General features: G+C 35.6%; 1 long non-coding RNA gene across 2 annotated transcripts in view; it reads right to left on the bottom strand.

Annotated features, from left to right (window-relative positions):
• Positions 1–752: 752 nt before the first annotated feature.
• LOC141424719 (uncharacterized) overlaps positions 753–18,333 on the bottom strand; it is a 250,345-nt gene continuing 232,764 nt past the window's right edge. For both annotated transcript variants that reach the window (XR_012449570.1, XR_012449569.1), the window contains one exon: positions 753–949. This is a non-coding gene — a long non-coding RNA (uncharacterized lncRNA). The remainder of the gene's footprint in view (positions 950–18,333) is intronic.

Below are 18,333 nucleotides of genomic sequence, written 5' to 3' on the forward strand. Positions count from 1 at the left end.
GTAACATCATACCTGTGGGTGAAATCTTGAATGCTTTTTCCCTTACATTGAAAGATCAGCAAGAATGTCTGTTTTCACTATTCAACAAACTACTTGATATTCTAGCCTGTGCAATAAAGTAATTTAAAAATTAATATCACATGAAAATTTAAAAGGAAGGTTTTAAACTGTATTTTAGATGACATAATTCTGCTTATGGAAAAATTTCAAGGCATTTATTCATAGTCTTAGAACAAAATAACAGTAATTGATAAGATTGCAGAATATGAGATCATAAATAAAAGTAATTTGAATTTTAGTATTCAATCACCCAAAAGTGAAATTATGAAATAATTACATTCACAAATGCATAAAATAAAATATTAGGAATAACTTTAACATAAGAAATATACAATTTATACAGATAAAAGTACAAGACAATGATAAGACAAATGAAAGACCTAAATAATTGAAGAGACATTTAAAAGGCTGATCATTCTTTGCACATAAAGTTTGCCTCTCTTTGACACCAATGTCCATCCATATTGCACTCTCACTACTACACTGTGATACCCAGGGAGATGCTCTAACTGGTTAGAGAATGACTTACTCATGCAGGAAGAGAAGGAATGCTGAAGAAATATGAAGGAAGGAGGGAGAAAGGTTAACTTTTAAAAGTTTGAATGTTTTATTTCAAAATCATCAGTACATGATCATAGCATCTACAGGAGGTAAATAATCCTTTATTCCATGTTGTTCATATCAACCTAGAATTTATTTCACTTAATACTAAACTACCCAGAGTTAAGACAACAGTGGGTATGAAGGTAGTAGACTTCTTTTACCTGGAAATTTCATACATGAAGATATTAGTTGTCTTCAAATATTTTAAAGAATGTCATGTTGAAAAGCAGATGGTATTATCTTTTTTTAAGTCTCACAGAAAAGAAAGTAGTCTCAGTGGAAGAGCCTAGAAATGGACAAAAGAAGAATACTAAGATTTTCCTTCAAGTAACCCTTGCTCAAAGACCAGAAAATTTTCTTCCTTGTTTTTCAATACTTCTTGTTCCCAGGTAGTTGAATTTTTAAATTTCCTCCAGCATTATTTCTATAGCTCATATATTATGAAATAATTAACTTAAATATTCTGGATTAACCTTACGATATTTGAAATTTACAGAGGGAGATACTTGTTTTAAAAATGTTAGATGCTCTTCTGATAACCAAATGTGGCTTTTGAAACCATTTTCTCTACAGTCAGCAAAGTATTGGAATTGATGTCACATAGTGCCATTGTTATAGGTCAGTTTGCATGACACACATGTGTATCCAATCCATGTTGGAATTAATAGTGTCCTTTTGTTGGTAATACAAATAATTTTGAATCAACTTATTGATAATAGCAGTAGTTTGCAAAGAGATGACACAAACTGTTGCTACAAATCTTCCATCTTCTTGACAAATGAAAAATGTGTATGTGGTTAAAAAATTCCAACACGTTAGGTACAGTTCCTGTGTGTATAACCCGAGGTCCTCAGGATTTTGGGAGACTTAAATTGGGAAGATTGTGGTTTAAGGGCAACTTGTGGGGAGAAAGCTAGTGAGATTCCATCTCAACCAACAAGCTAGGCATGGTGGTATGCACCTGTGGTCCCAGTTATGTGGGAGGCACAGATAAAAGGATTGTGGCCAGAGCGTGGCCCCTGGCCAAAACCCAAGACTTGATCAAAAAAGGAACTAAAAGCAAAGGGTGTGGCTCAAGTGGTAGAGCTCCTGCCTAGCAAGTGTGAGATACTCAATTCAACTCCCAGTATTGACAGGAGAAAAAAAAATCCTAACTCTATAAAAACAGTTTTAAATGTTGTAACTTAAAAAAATGTGTTTAAAATATATGAAAATGTAAGCACCTGCATTTTCATTCATTAGCTTTTAGCATGAATCAATAATGAAAGTAATAACATATTATAATATAAATGAACTCAATTTGTTAATTCAGTCATAATTGAGAGGCCTTCACATGCCTTATTCACAAATACGTCCAATCTTTATATTAAAAAAATCTTATTCTTGAAACTTATCCTTACTTTTACTTTATAACATAGTTTGAATAAACATAAAATAGCAGCCAAGTACACTTCTATAAATTAGACAGACCTCATAGGTTTTCACCATATGCACTGAGAAAGAAACAGGTTTACCATTTTATTCTGGCAAGGAGTTTATGATTGAACTCTTTGAGAGGAAGCAAGCAATATTAAAGGCACTGTTTGACAAGCCACACTAATATTTGAGTCATTAAATGAGGATTTTTTTTCTTAAGGTTCATAATTTAGATGCGTCAGCAACCTGATTAGGTAGCATTAAAAATGAGCTTTTAGCCACTAATAAGCTTTCCCTTGGTTACACAGCCTGTTGTTTTCCTGAGGCAAAGAGAAGAGGGAGCTGCATGAGCCACTGTTTGTAATGCATGAATAAGATGACAAATGGGAAGAGGGCGTGGATGTTGATGAAGAAGGTTTGATTAGCAATTGGCAGCATGAAACCTTCTGAATTATTTTGCAAATTTAAAGAAAGGTTACACATGCAGTTGGTGAGCAGAATTGTAGACACAAAAATAGAACTATTTGAAGAAGCCGACATTTTGTTTTCCTGCATGTGATTTGAGTATTTTTGCATCTCTTTATCTTTAATCAAAACTGAGGCTAAGATCTTGGTACAAAGCAAATGGAATTTACTTGCATGGTGCTTTGCCATCAAGCAAATGTCGCATGCATTTCCCCAGGCCACACCAGTCTGGGATAACAGTAGGGTGACAATAAGTAACAGAATGTAAATGCTAAGTGCAAAGCCTCACCAGACTGTGGAACACATGAGGTCACATTTACATTAATCCTCTAAATCTCTATCCATGAGCCTCCACCTGTTTGACTAGCATGTAGAGTTCTAAGCTATTCCTAGATTTTGCTTTCCCAAATATTTGCAGCACCTCCCAAGTCTTGCAATCATGTTGAGATTTCTCTGCAGTAAATAAATAAAACATCATCTATAATTGGCTAAAATAACAGGAAGAAAAATTCCCTAATAGCAAAAAGACCAGAGGTGGTGTCATTTTATCCCTGTCTCACTGGCATCATGAAGGACCCAAATACTTCCCATTGCTCAGTCTGCCATTACTGCACAACAGCTTTGGAATAGTTGTTTTCTTGTGCTGCCATAGAAAAGTACCACAAGCAAGGTGATTTAAAAATACTGGAAACTTACTCTCTTACAGTTTGGGCATTTAAATGTCTAAAATCAAGTCATGAATAAGATTATTCTAGAAGAATCCTTTCTTACTTCATGGGCATTTCTGGTCATCTTGAGGGTCCTTGGCTTACAGCTTCATCACATCTATCTCTACCTAAATTGTTGGATGATGTTCTCCTGTGTGTCTCTGTGTGGACACACACTTCTTCATAAAATTACACAAGGCATAGTTTGAGGTCTTGCTCTTACCCCCTCTTAATATTGTTGTACCTTCAAAGATCTTGTTTCCAAGTAAGATCACATAGGTTATGGCTGGACATAAATTTTGTGGGGACATCACTCAATCAAAAATGTTTTGTCTCCCGTTGACTCCCTCATATTAGCCAAATGACTATTGCTAAAGATGTCAGCTTACCAGCCCTACTAGATAGGGTCACAAAAACATAACTTTTATTCAGTTTCTCATTTTCAAAATAATGATCACGTTCCTAGAAATTCCACTCATTTCTTCATGTTTTATTAGAGAGAAATGGTTGAATTTTGTAAATTATAAATTGGCATGGAGAAAACACCATTTTCGTGATTGGCATACACTAAGTATTGTTCCATCCCTGAATTATGTCATGTGCTAAATTATGTCATTCACCGAAGCACATGACTACCTGATTCTGAACAGAATTCATGTTCTTTAGCAAACGAGACATGTGACAAAGGAAGAGTTTGAAAATGACAGTTCAGTTGGCAGTAAAAGGAATCTGCCATATTTGAGCTTCTTTATGTATGTCAGAGACCCAATTCTGGTAATCTTTGTCATAAAAATGGAATAAGTCAGCTGCATATTTCAACTTTCGACTGTATAATGCTAATTCTTCATTGATCTCAAGAAATTGACAGGTCATCTATAGCCCTCACATTGGCTTGTCTCAATTATTTTGAGCAGTGAAACCAGAGTGCCTTCTAGTCTACAATATACCCAGAATGCTCTTACCTCCAATTATGCTGCTGGTGAAAAACTGAGAAACAAAATACTATTAGCTTTCACAGACTGAGTCTGACCAGTCCCAGTTAATGACCCCATAAGTGTTGAGTCTATCTCCATACATTTATAGAAGTATGGCATTGTCAGCACTGTCCCAACAGTGTCCCAGTTCACATACTGAAGTCTTAAGCCCCAAGACCTCAGAAAATTAGAAGGTGTAAGAGCTTTTAAAGAGTTAATTAGTATAAAATCAGTTCATGTTGGTGATTCTAATCCAATATGGCTGAAGTCTTTAAAAAAGAGATGAGGATACCAATTAAGGGTCTGCACAGAGAAGTGAACTGTGAGGAGACAGCAAGGTAGCTGCTAATCATCTGCAACCCAAAGAGAGAGGATGCAGGGGAACACAAATATGTTTATACCTTGATGTTAGAATTACAGCCTCCAGAACTGTGTGAAAATAAATTTCTCTTGTTTAAGCTGTCCAGTCTAGGATATGTATTACCCTTAGTAAGCTAACACAGGGAGTTTTTCAAGCTCAGAAGTTTAGGATTCATACTTTCTGTGTGCAGCTAAAGGATAACCTACAACAAGATCACCTAAGTTCAAGAATCTTCAGAGTTTTAACACACACACTTGATTTTTTTAACACACACACATACACACAGGCACACTAGTAGATAATTGTCCAATGTGCCTAGGCATTAGAGCATCTTCTTAGTATCTGTCTTATAATATTCACTTAAATGGAAGTCCCTTTCTGAATTCTCTTCCCCTTAGTTTAATGAATTTTCATTGCATGGATTACTCTCATACTCTTTGACCAGTACGTGTTGACAGATTATTCTGACAGGATTCCTTATGTCAGGGCACATAGCTTTTAAGTACATGAGTTCTGGTGTTGCATGCCTTGGATTTGAATCTTTACTCTTCCATGTATCTCTTTGTACAGGTAACTTAAGGCCTCTTTGTCTTCATCATTTCATCTACTAAATGAGGATAATAAAGAGGCTACCTTATAGGCTTGCAAGGGTTAAATGAAGCAATATGTGTAAACCCATATGAAATGTTCAGAAAATGGAAGATAAAGATACTAACATCAGTGTCCTCATTGTTTTGAAGCTCCATTGGACTTAGAGGAAAAACAGTATATTGGAAGGGAAGAATAACCATCTCACCTTGATTCCAAAGTCTATTCATGCCCTAAGCTTTCATGATTGTGTCTATCATTTTTTCCTATCTTTCTCTGTCTTTCTCTCTGTCTCTCTCACACACATACCTTTTCATCTCTCCTTCTCCCACCTCTATCTTCTTCATTCTCTATAGCTACCTCTATCACTCTTCTTTAGCTCAAAAATAATTCCTAGATTATAGGAAAGAAAGAATATAGGTTATAGCTACTAGTTTATTTAAACTTTCAAGTGCATATTCAAAGAAGAATACACATTGCTTGGCTTGAAGTAAGAAAAGACACATTCCCTGACATGATGGAGCTTACTATCTTTCAGATGATATGGACAATTAACATTTTCAAATGTGGTGAGAGCCAAAGAAAATCATGCTACCTGTGAGTGCATAAGGGAAGGAATAACCTATTCCCAGATCTGAGAGTCCACTGTCAATTAGTTACACAATGATTATGAAAGGTAGGCATTCCAGTCAGAAGCAAGAGATGAGCAAAGGTATTGAGAAAACAAAGAGGATGACACATCTGCGAAAACAGATGATTGTTATGGTTGAAGCTCAGACAGATGAAGCACAAAAATGCTATAAGCTAAACAGGAGCCTATAGGTCATATATTCTAATTATTGTCTAAAGAAAAATTTAAGATATTGTACTATAGGACAACATAATCATATATGAGCATTTAAAGGATACTTTTGATGCATGTAGGTGATGGATTGGCAACTGATGAAAGGGCAAGAACAGTATTCATAAGAAGACTAGTTGTGAGGCTATGAGAATAGTTGAGGTGTTAGATTATTAGGAAACCTTCAAGGAGCTGAGTGGATGGGTTTGAGATAAAGCATCAAGTTTTGGCACTTGAATTATTTCTGTATTTATGATTCAAAGATTGTACATTACTGCCATTTACAAGGTAAATAGGATACACTTAGGGATGGTGCATATTAAAAATGATGATTACATTTGGGTGTCTCTAGTTATCTCTAGTTAAGGTGCTTGTTGATAAGTCACAGGTATGTATCTCACAAAAAAATGTTCAGTGTTAGAAGTCAGAATTTGGGAATATTTGGCCAGGAAATACATCAACTACATATGAAAGTATAGTGAGAGGCACAGAATTCAATACAATCTTAAAAACCAGAAGGTAAGGTAGAATTAAATAAGATGCCTTTGGGTTAGTGTTTGATGTGTAATTATTGACTTTCAATAATAGATGCTGCTATCATTTTTATTTATATCCACACCAAATTAGAAAGTTAGAACTGACATTATTCCCACTTTAGAGATTAGGAAGCACAGAAAGGTTAACTTATTTTCCACAGTCACACAATTAACAGAACTTGGAGCATATTAATCTCTATGTCTGCTTAAATCGAGAATCCATAGACCAAGCCCTGTTCTATTCTTCTACTACCAAATAACTTAAGTCTATTTACTATCATTTCATCATTTCTTTGAACAGGTTTTCCTTGAAAAATGACAGGCTAATACATAACCAAGTAAGTCATCTATAAAATAGTATTCTATGATGTTGCCCTTGAAAAGCTATACTAAATAGATAATTTTTTTAAGAATCATGTTTTCTATTAACCAAGTCAGCATTCCATAAAATCCATGTGTTTTTATCAAAATATTATGAATTTTATTATCTTAAAAGTCAGTTATAGTGTCAAATATCATTGGTTTGCAAAACATTCTTCATTTAAAATGGAAGAATCAGCTCTTGAAATACAGAGAGAAATGAGTTACATCTTCAGAATATTCACTTTGAGACTCATCCAGGGAGCTCCTGGAGGGCTCCTGTGTCTCACGAATTTTCATTTGCACTGAATAGAGTTCAGATCTGCATTGTCATTTGCAAGGTGCTTGTTTGGGTTAACTGGAGCTGAATTATGAGAGCAACTCCATCATTTAAGTGTGATTGCTCTTTCTCTCTGGCTCTTCACTCCTCTTCCAAGCCTCTGCTAAGGTACTTCGGTAGCTATAATGAAGCAAAATCAAATTACTAGTTTGAGACTAGCAAGAGACTTGACATGCACACAAAATATTCTAACATTTCACTGAACTAATCATCCTAAGGATTTACTCTGTCTTTCATAAGCTCTTACTTCACTTTGATTTTTTTTCTCTTAATGTGTCTTAGTGGATCAGGTAAAGAAAGTTTTAGAATGTCAACCTGAATCTTCAGTAAAGTTATCATAAAAATAATTTCTGTTATTATATTTTGCTGATAATTTCAAACCTGTCAAAAATACAATGGGGCTGATCATTCAAATTTTAACATTTCCATGCTTATATATGCACACACAATGTATCTAGTGTGATTTCTTTAACTAGTCAACTGACAATAATATATAGCAAAAACATAATGCATTATGTTATCATTTATTCTTTACTGGTAAAGATAGAACATTAGTTCACAGGAAATTTCCTTTATATATTAGAAATATATATTAGAAAATAGAAATTATAGTATAATTTTCAGTTTTATGGACATTAAGGCAGTCACAGGAGGAGTGATAGCATTTTAAAGACCAAATTATATATATTATATATATCTGTAGACAGATAGATATAGATAGATAGATAGATAGATAGATATTTCTGCCATCCTTGATTTCTCAACTGTTGTGAAACCTTCGAAAATGATTGCTACTAAGCCAGGTGGAAGTGAACACATTGTTTTCAAAGTGATAAATGTTAGATCATGGCTGTGGGCCAGTGGCTTCCACCTACAATCCTAGCTACTAGGTAGAATGAAATGGAGAGGATCATAATTCGACACCAGCCCAGGCAAATAGTTTGCAAGCCTCCATCTCAACCAATAGCAAGGCACTGTGGTGTGTACATGTCATCTCAAACTATGCAGGAGGCTGAAATTGGGGAATTTTACTCAACCATGAAAAAGCATTAAATCTTCTCATTTTCTCATATTATAGTCACCTAAAAGCTTTTTTAATTGTAATAGATAATTCGTCTCAGAGCAGCCACTTCCTGGTAGAAAAATGAAATTATGAAAATGGTAAATGTTTTATATATGCCCATGTGCAACAGGAATTCAAGTATGTACTATCAGTTCTGTGGAATTTTAAAACTTATATACTTTAGTAGTTATCATGGGATGGATAATTTTATATGTCAACTTAACAGGACTAAGTAATGCTAAGTAATGCCAAAATCACTAAAAAACATTATCTCTAGGTATAGGGTTATGACTTTAATACTATACTGTAACACTATAGTTTATTAACCTTATATTTTAATAACCCTTTGTCATTTTCTATCTTCTTTGCTTTATGTACAATGTTCAATTCCTCTACCAACTTCCCATCACTCCAAAACATATCTCACTGAAAATGAAGACAAGGTTAAGTTCTTATCTAAAATATTAGGTTAGGTCTAAAAAGTAGCAATTGACTCCACTAAGGATCTGGGTAGATTAGAGGTAACAATAAGAGGTATCTGGCTTGAAACCATACTCTGACTTAATTTAGTTTGCTCTAAATTTTTAGTAATGGCTCATACCACCATGCAGTTATATATTGTAGTACTATGATACAAAAAGAAAGATGGGACCTTAAAAAAATAATGAGCCATGCTCCAATATTACAATCATCCTTCACTAATGCCCTAAAGATATGACACAGCTTCACCAAGGTGGGTTGAAATTTATCAGTCCTTCATAAATGTGAGTGGGATGGAGAGAGACAACCCTCAAGGAGGATGAAGCATCAAATACTTTCAAGTTTTGGGTTTCCTACCTTTCCTTATTCCTCTTGTATGTGTTCTCCCCTTAGCATGTGACCCATGTACAATAATGTTGCTACATTTGTTTTAGGTCTAAAGTTCACATATGAGGGAGAATATATGATTTTTGGCTTTTTGAGCCTGGCTAACTTTGCTTAAGATGATATTCTCCACTTCCATCCATTTACTTGTGAATGACAAGATTTCATGCTTTTTCATGGCTGAGTAAAATTCCATTGTGTATAAATTCCACATTTTCTTAATTTTTTTGTGGTTAGTAGGGCATCTTGGCTGTTTCCATAACTTGGCTATTGTTTGATGTGCTTACTGTAGAGGAGCTAATACAGGAATCTTAAACTGACAGAGGTCACTATGGGAAGGTGACCCAGAAGTAGTGAAGAAGTCAGGTAGAGATGAACTAATTCTGGTTGTAATAAACATGTGCATGGAAACAATGCTAGAAATCTCTCTGTCTAGCTATCCTTATCTCCAACTAGCAAGAATAATATGTCTTTCTTATTATTGCTTACATCTTCTCTTCAACAAAATTGGAGAATATGGCAGAACAGGTTCTGCGTGGAAGTGAGAGGGTGGGAGGTGGGAGGGATGGGAGGGTTGGGAGGAGGCAGGGGACATGGGAGAGAGATGGCCCAAACAATGTATGCACATATGAATAAGTGAATAAATAAACAAAAAAAGGAGGATGAAGCAGAATATATAATTCAAAGGAGAGTGTCAGAATACATAATTCAATGTAAGATAACCTTCCTTTCTCATGTAAGTAGAGACAGTAACATTTAATGATAAGGGGAAACAATTAGCTATACAAACCACAGGGTATAAATAAATAATGTGCATTCATCTAGCTATAGTTATTCAGAGTGCCTAATTCTAGGGATTTGGCAAAATTTGGTGAAATAAATAAACAAAACCTATCAAAGCCTAAACAAACCCTCTACAATGAGAATGAAACAAAAGAAAAAGGCAGAACCTACTGATCATTGTGTAAAATTTCTCTCAACCACAAGCAGAACCATATCATAAGAAAGCAGCAACTTTTTGGCCCCTCTGAAAGTGGATAAAAAAGGACTCAGAAAAGAGTCTACATTATTATTTCTACAGAAAAGAACAGAAATTTCCTGAAAATTTTGAATTACAGGGAAAGAATACTATGGACAGTGTTCCCACAGACCTCCACTTACACATAACAGTATTCACTGTTTCCCAATTTCAGAATCAGCAGTGCCACTTCCATTCTCTGTAGCCATGACAAATATAGTCACTCTAAATACAGGTCTAGAGTTATGATGAGACAAAATGTACGTCAGTGCCCTGGACAACTTTTGGGTTCCAAGGCTTAGCCACTGCTCCAGATAAAGATGAATCTTCATGGACTGAAGATACAATCCAATTTTAATAGCATCAATAGTTTCTTTTCCTATCATGCCCATATTCCTGAAGCCCAAGATTAATTCTTGCCTTTGCCCGTGGAATAAGAAAGTTGTTTTCTCTAAGTCATATTTCCCCCTCAACACAGATAAATTTTGATTCAGAATGCTATTTCACAACAATGGTTATTTCACAGAAAAGGTATATATTAAATTTAGACCTCACATGTGCATACATTGTTTGGGTCATTTCTCCCCATTGCCCCCCATCCCATCCCCTCTTCCCCTTCCCCCTTCACTTCCAGGCAAAACTTATTCTGACCTTATCTCTAATTTTGTTGAAGAGAAGCCATAAGCATAATAAGGAAGACAAAGCACTTTTGCTATTTGAGTTAAGGATAGCTATACAGAGAGATTCCTAGCATTGCTTTCATGTACAAATGTGTTACAATCCAAGTTGATTCATCTCTAATTGATTTTTACACTAGCTCCTGATCCCCTTCTCATGTTGACCTCTGTCACTTTAAGGTTTCTATATTAGTTCCTCTGGAGTGGGGACATCAAACACTTTCATGTTTTGGGTTTCCTACCTATTTCCATATCTCCCTTATATGTTCTCCTCTTGTCATGTGATCCAAGTCCAACCATATTTCTGTATTTGCCCTAGATCTAAAGTCCACATATGAGGAAAAACATATGATTTTTGGTCTTCTGAGCCTGGATAACCTCACTCAGGATGATGTTCTCCAGTTCCATCCATTTACTTGTGAATGATAAGATTTCATTCTTCTTCATGGCTGAGTAAAATATCATTGTGTATAAATACCACATTTTCTTGATCCATTCATCAGTAGTGGGGCATCTTGGTTGTTATCATAACTTGGCATATTGTGACTATTGCTGCAATAAACATGGGTGTGCAGGTGCCTTTCTAGTAATCTGTGTTGCATTCCTTTGGGTATATCCAGTCATATGGCAGATCTATATTTAGACATTTAAGAAGCCTCCAGAATTTTTTCCAGCATGGTTGCACCAGCTTGCATTCCCACCAGCAGTCTATGAGGGTTTATTTTTCCCCACATCCTCGCCAACACATGTTGTTGGTGGTGTTTTTGAAGATAGGTATTATAACAAGGGTGAGGTGGATTCTTAGTGTGCTTTTGATTTGCATTTCCTTTATGGCTAGATGAATAATAAAAATAAAAAAAAATAAAAAAAATATAAGTAAATAAAAATTAAGCAAAATAACATCAAAAAAAATTTAGACTTGTTTCTGATAGGCTCTGGACAAAAATAAAGCATTTTCATTTGAGAAAAACAGGTGCCAAATATTGGGCTATACTGGTCCTCAAATACACTATAGCAGCAGCACATAGTTTATGAACAATCCTGAAAAAATCTCAATAGGAAAACTTAAGATTTTTGTTGGAGAAAAGAATAGAGAATAATACTTCTAGCAGTTATGTAATTTGAGACTTTAAACAAGTTTTGGTTATTAGTAATCTGGGTAATACAAATTCTGTATTTGGAGAGAGAAAGAGAGAGACTGAGAGAGAGAGGGAGAGAGAGAGAGAGAGAGAATTATTGAATGGATGCTCCGTGTTTCTCATGAAACAGAGAAGCATGTAAGGGTATTTTTCTAGCAACTTGACTGCCAACTTCTTGAAGATGTAAAATATAATAGAGTTATCAGACTTTTTTTTGTTTTTCATAATGTAAATATTGCTTCAAAGTTTACCTTAGAGAAACAGAATCAATGTTCCTCTTAGAGAATGTTGCATTAGAAAATGCTCTGGGAGATTCAAGATGGCAACTAGAGGGAGGAAGCCTACAGCATGAGCTCTATAAATCAAAAATTGTGCTGAGATGCTGGAGCCACATTTGGCCAGGAAAAAAAAAAAAAACACCAAGAAGAAGCAGAACTCTGACACTCTGAACACCCAGCCCATATAAATCTTCTCCACACCATGTTACATTGAGAAAAAAGGAAGGCTCCCATGCCACCAGATGCTGGCTCCAAACCTGCTTGGGAGATGCAGACAAACAGGTGAACAAATAAGTGGCATGCTGTATTCCCACAGTCACCCCTGGGATAAACCAGCATAACCCTCTATGCAGACTGACTCCTGCCCCACAAAAAAAATCCAAAAACTGAATAATAAACAAGGAACTGAAAAAAACACACAGCAGAGGGGGAGAAGTGCACTGAGCACACTGGAGAAGGTGGGAGAGGCAAGGAGCTGGTCTCTGTACAAACTTTCAGTAAACAAAGCCTGGAGAATTAGATGGCTGAAAAGTTGCTGCCCTGGAGAAGGGAGTTGGGGCAGCTCTCCTCTTGAACTTTCAATAAACAAAGCCTGCAAAAGTAGTCAGCTGACAGTAGATAGCAGATGAGTCTGAAATAGGGCAGATAGCATTTCACAAATCTCGTCTCCTGACCCAACCACCTGGTGAGACTATGACAGACCTACTGCTTAAATACCAACACCAGGACTGGATGCTGAAGGAGTAATACCAGAACTACTAAGACTGAAATTCCATTGTTCCTGAACCTGGAATTTTTTTTTTCTTTTTTCTCTTTAAGTGCTTGTCTGGTTCACTGTTTGTTAGTCTACCATGAAACCCTGTTGATTTCTTTGATTCTTTCTTCTTTTCTTTCTTTCTTTCTTAATTTTCTTTCCTTTTCTTTTTTCTCTTTCTTTCTTGTTTTCATTAGTTTTACTAATGAAACCACACAAAACAGGGAATAATGGGAAGACAAAAAAGGGATGGAAACCATTCTCACCCCAAAAATGAATTAATACAGGATTCAGAGGGAAATGAAGAAAATGGATACTCAGTTCCAGACTTCAACAAAACAAAGGTAGACTATCCCAAGGAACCCAACAAAACCCACAAGGACACACTGAAAGAAGAAATCCTGCAACAAATCTCTGAGAATTTCATGGAGCTGTTACTAGAAATGGTCAACCAAACCATACAGGAGGTACTAAAGAAATGCCAAGACAACAAAAATAAAGAATATGAGAAGACACAAAAACAAATAAGTGAACTCATAGGAACCCTAAATAAATACCAAAGTGAAACAAAGAATACCATAAGTAGAAAGATAAATGAATTAAGGATGAAAATAGACAATATTAAAGAGAAATTGACCGATGATATGGAATACCTCAGAAAAAAAAATGAAACAGAAATACAAAACACAATGGAAGGCCACTCCTGCAGACTAGAGCAAGCAGAAGACAGACTCTCAGAACTTGAAGATGAAATGGAAATTAAAGGAAAAATGAAGAACTATTACTCAAACAACTCAAAATTTGTGAAAAGAAATTGCAAGAACTCACTGACTCCATCAAAAGACTGAACTTGAGAATCATGAGTATTGAAGAAGGAGAAGAGGTGCAAGCAAAAAAGGAATTTGTAATATATTCAACAAAATAATAATAGAAAATTTCCCAAATCTAGAGAAAACTATGCCCATTCAGGTACAGGAAGCCTCCAGGACACTAAGCAGACTTGACCAAAATACAAAAACTACCCCATGACATATTATCATTAAAACAACAAGCACAGAGAATAGAAAAGAATATTGAAGGCTGTGAGAGAGAAAAAACAAATAACATACACTGGTAAATCCATCAAAATCACAGGAGATTTCTCAACAGAAACCTTAAAAGCAAGAAAAGCATGGAGTGAAGTATTCCAGGCACTGAATGAAAATAACTTCAACCCTAGGATACTCTACCCAGCAAAACTATCATTCAAAATAGATGGAGCAATAAATGTCTTATATGATAAGTGGAAACTAAAATAATATATGACCACCAAGCCACCACTACAAAAGATTCTTCAAGGAATCCTGCACACAGAAAATGAAAGCATGCAAAACCATGAAAGGGCAGGTAGTACCAAACCACAAGAGAAGAAAGTAGAGAGTAACATTGATGTAGCTGCACACAATCAAATCCTTAAACAACAAAGACAGCTAAATGACAGGAATCACCACATACCTACCAATACTAACACTGAATGTTAACAGACTTAATTCCAACATCAGAAGACACTGTTTGGGAAACTGGATTAAAAAGGAACATCCAACAATCTGTTGCTTACAGGAGACCCATCTCATCAACAGAAATAAACACTGGCTTAGGGTGAAAGGCTAGAAGAAGAATTACCAAGCCAATGGCCACCAAAAACAGGCAAGAGTAGCCATATTTATCTCAGACTAAGTAGACGTCAATTCTACATTTATCACGAGATAAAATAGAACATTCCATACTAATAGAAGGGGAAATACACCAAAAGGAAATAACAATTGTCAACCTATAAGAACCCAATGTCAATGCAACCAATTTCAACAAAAATACTCTGAAGGACCTAAAAACATATATAAACTCCAAAGCAGTGGTAGTGTTGGTGATAGGATACCCCCTTATCAACAATAGATAGGTCATCCAAACAAAAAGATCAATAAACAAATCCTAGAACTAAATCATACCATAGATCAAATGGGCCTTGCTGATGTCTATAGAGTATTTCATCCAACTTCTGCACAATATACATTCTTTTCAGCAGCCCATGGAATGTTCTCCAAGATTGATCATATCTTAGGGCACAAAGCAAGCCTCAGCAAATAGAAGAAAATAAAAATAATCCCATGCATTCCATCTGATCACAATGCATTAAAACTAGAACTCAAGAACAAAAACACCAGTAAAAAGTATGCAAAGAGTTGGAAGCTGAACAACAGATAGCTCAATGATCAATGGGTCATTGATGAAATAAAAGAGGAAATTAAAAGATTCCTGTAAATTAATGAAAATGAAATCATGACCTAACAGAACCTATGGGACACAGCAAAGGCAGTCCTGAGAGGAAAGTTTATAGCCATGAGTGCATATATTAAAAGGACGGAAAGATCTCAAATCAGTGACCTAATGCTACATCTCAACCTCCTAGAAAAACAAGAAGAAGCAAATCCCAAAACAAGCAGAGGAGAGAAATAATAAAAATAAAGACTAAAATCAATGAAATATAAATTTAAAAAAGCATACAAAGAATCAATGAAACAAAAAGTTGGTTCTTTGAAAAAATAAATAAGATTGACAGACCCCTGGTAAACCAGACTAAAATGAGGAGAGAAAAAACCCAAATCAGTAAAATCAGAAATGCAAAAGGGGACATAATAACAAACACCAAAGAAATCCAGGAAATCATCAGTGACTACTTTGAGAGCCTGTACTGTAATAAATTTGAAAATCTTGAAGAAATGGACAGATTTCTAGATACTTACGAACATCCAAAATTGAACCAAGAGGATATTAATCACCTGAATAGATCTATAACACAAAATCAAATTGAAGCAGCAATAAAGAGTCTCCCAAAAAGGAAAGGTAAGGATCTGATGGATTCACTGCTGAATTCTATCAGACATTTAAAGAAGAAATAATACCAACCCACCTTAAACTGTTCCATGAAACAGAAAGGGAAAGAAAACTGCCTAACTCATTTTATGAAGCCAGTATTAAACTCATCCCCAAACCAGACAATGATACCTCCAAAAAGGAGAACTATAGGCCAATCTTCTTAATGAATTTCAATGCAAAAATCCTCAATAAAATAATGGCAAACTGAATCCAACAACACATCAGAAAGATCATCCACCATGACCAAGTCAGCTTCATGGTGAAAAACAATTCCCCTAAAATAAGGAAGGAGACAAGGGTGCTCCTTATCACCACCCCTATTCAACATAGTACTGGAATTCCTAGACAAAGCCATTAGGCAAGAAGAAGAAATAAAAGGAATACAAATAGGTAAAGAAACTGTCAAAATATCCTTATTTGCAGACGACATGATTCTATACTTTAAAGACCCAAAGACTCTATCCTAAAACTAGACACCATAAACAGCTACAGCAAGGTAGCAGGATACGAAAGCAACTTACACAAATCATTAGCTTTTCTATACACCAATAACAAACAAACTGAGAAAGAATATATGGAGACAATTCCAATTACCATAGCCTCAAGAAAAATCAAATTACCAGAAGGAAAATTAACAAAGGATGTGAATGACCTCTACAAGGAGAAACGATATGGAGGAAGACTACAGAAGGTGGAGTGATTATAGTCTCATGGATTGGTAAAATCAGTACAGTAAAAATGGCTATACTACCAAAAGCAATCTACATGTTTACTGCAATTCCCATAAAAATCCCAAAGACATTCATCACAGAGATTGAAAAATCTACCCTAAAGTTCATTTGGAAACACAAGAGACCACAAATAGACAAGGCAATACTCAACAAAAAAAGCAATGCTGGAAGTATCACAATACCTGACTTCAAACTATATTACAAAGCAATAGCAATAAAAACAGCATTGTACTGGCACAAAAACAGACGTGAAAACCAGTGGTATTGAATAGAAGACCGGGATATGAATCCACAAAACTATTCCCACCTTATTTTTGACAATGGCACTAAAAATATACAATGGAGAAAAGACAGCCTCTTCAACAAATGTTCTCGCGAAAAGTGGTTATTCATCCGCAAAATACTGAAACTATATCCATGTTTATCATCCTATACTAGTATCAACTCAAATGGATCAAGGACCTTAATATCAGACCCACAACTCTGAAGTTGGTAGAAGAAAGAGCAGGAAACACTCTGGGAGTATTAGGTATAGGCAAGGACTTCCTCAACAGAAACCAAGAAGCTCAGCAACTAAAAGAAAGTATGAACAAATGGGACTTCATAAAACTAAAAAGCTTTTGCACAACCAAAGAAATAGTCTCTAAACTGAAGAGACCACCCACAGAGTGGGAGAAAATAATTGTCAGCTATACTTCAGACAAAGGACTGATAACCAGAATATACAGGGAACTTAAAAAACTAAACTCTCCCAAAATCAATGAACCAATAAAGAAATGGGTGACTGAACTATACAGAACATTCTCAAAAGAAGAAATTCAAATGGTCAAAAAACACATGAAAAAATGCTTGCCATCTCTAGCCATGAAGGAAATGCAAATCAAAACTACACTGATTCCACCTCACCCCTGTTAGAATATCCATCATTAGAAACACCAACAAAAACAGGTGTTGGCAAGGATGTGGGAAAAAAGGAACCTTTATATACTGCTGGTGGGAATGCAAGGAAGTACAACTGCTCTGGAAAAAAATTTGGAGGTGTGTTAACATTTTAAACATATATCTGCACATAATCCAGCAATCCTACTCCTGAGAATATACCCTAAAAGAAAGCAACACAGGTTACTCCATAGGCACCTGCATCCTATGTTTATTGCAGTGCTACTCACCATAACCAAGTAATGGAAACAGCCAAGATGCCCAACTACTGATGAATGGATCAAGAAAATGTGGTATTTATACACAATGGAATTTTACTCAGCCATGAAGAAGTATGAAATCTTATCATTCACAAGTAAATGGATGGAACTGGAGAACATTATTCTGAGCGAGGTTACCAGGCTCAGATGACCAAAAATTATAAGTTCTCCCTGATATGTGGACTTTAGTTCTAGGACAAATACAGCAATGTGTTTGGTCTTGGGTCACATGATAAGGTGAGAGCACAGATGGGAGGTATAGAGATTGGTAAGAAATCCAAAACAAGAAAGTATTTGATGTCCCCACTGTAGAGGATCTTATACAGAAGCCTTAAAGTAACAGAGGTCAATATGAGAAGGGGATCAGGAACTAGTGAAAAGGTCAGTTAGAGATGAATCTATTTGGGATGTAACACATTTGTACATGGAAACAATGCTAGGAATCT

Source organism: Castor canadensis, chromosome 1, assembly GCF_047511655.1.
Source record: "Castor canadensis chromosome 1, mCasCan1.hap1v2, whole genome shotgun sequence".
Lineage (NCBI taxonomy): Eukaryota > Metazoa > Chordata > Mammalia > Rodentia > Castoridae > Castor > Castor canadensis.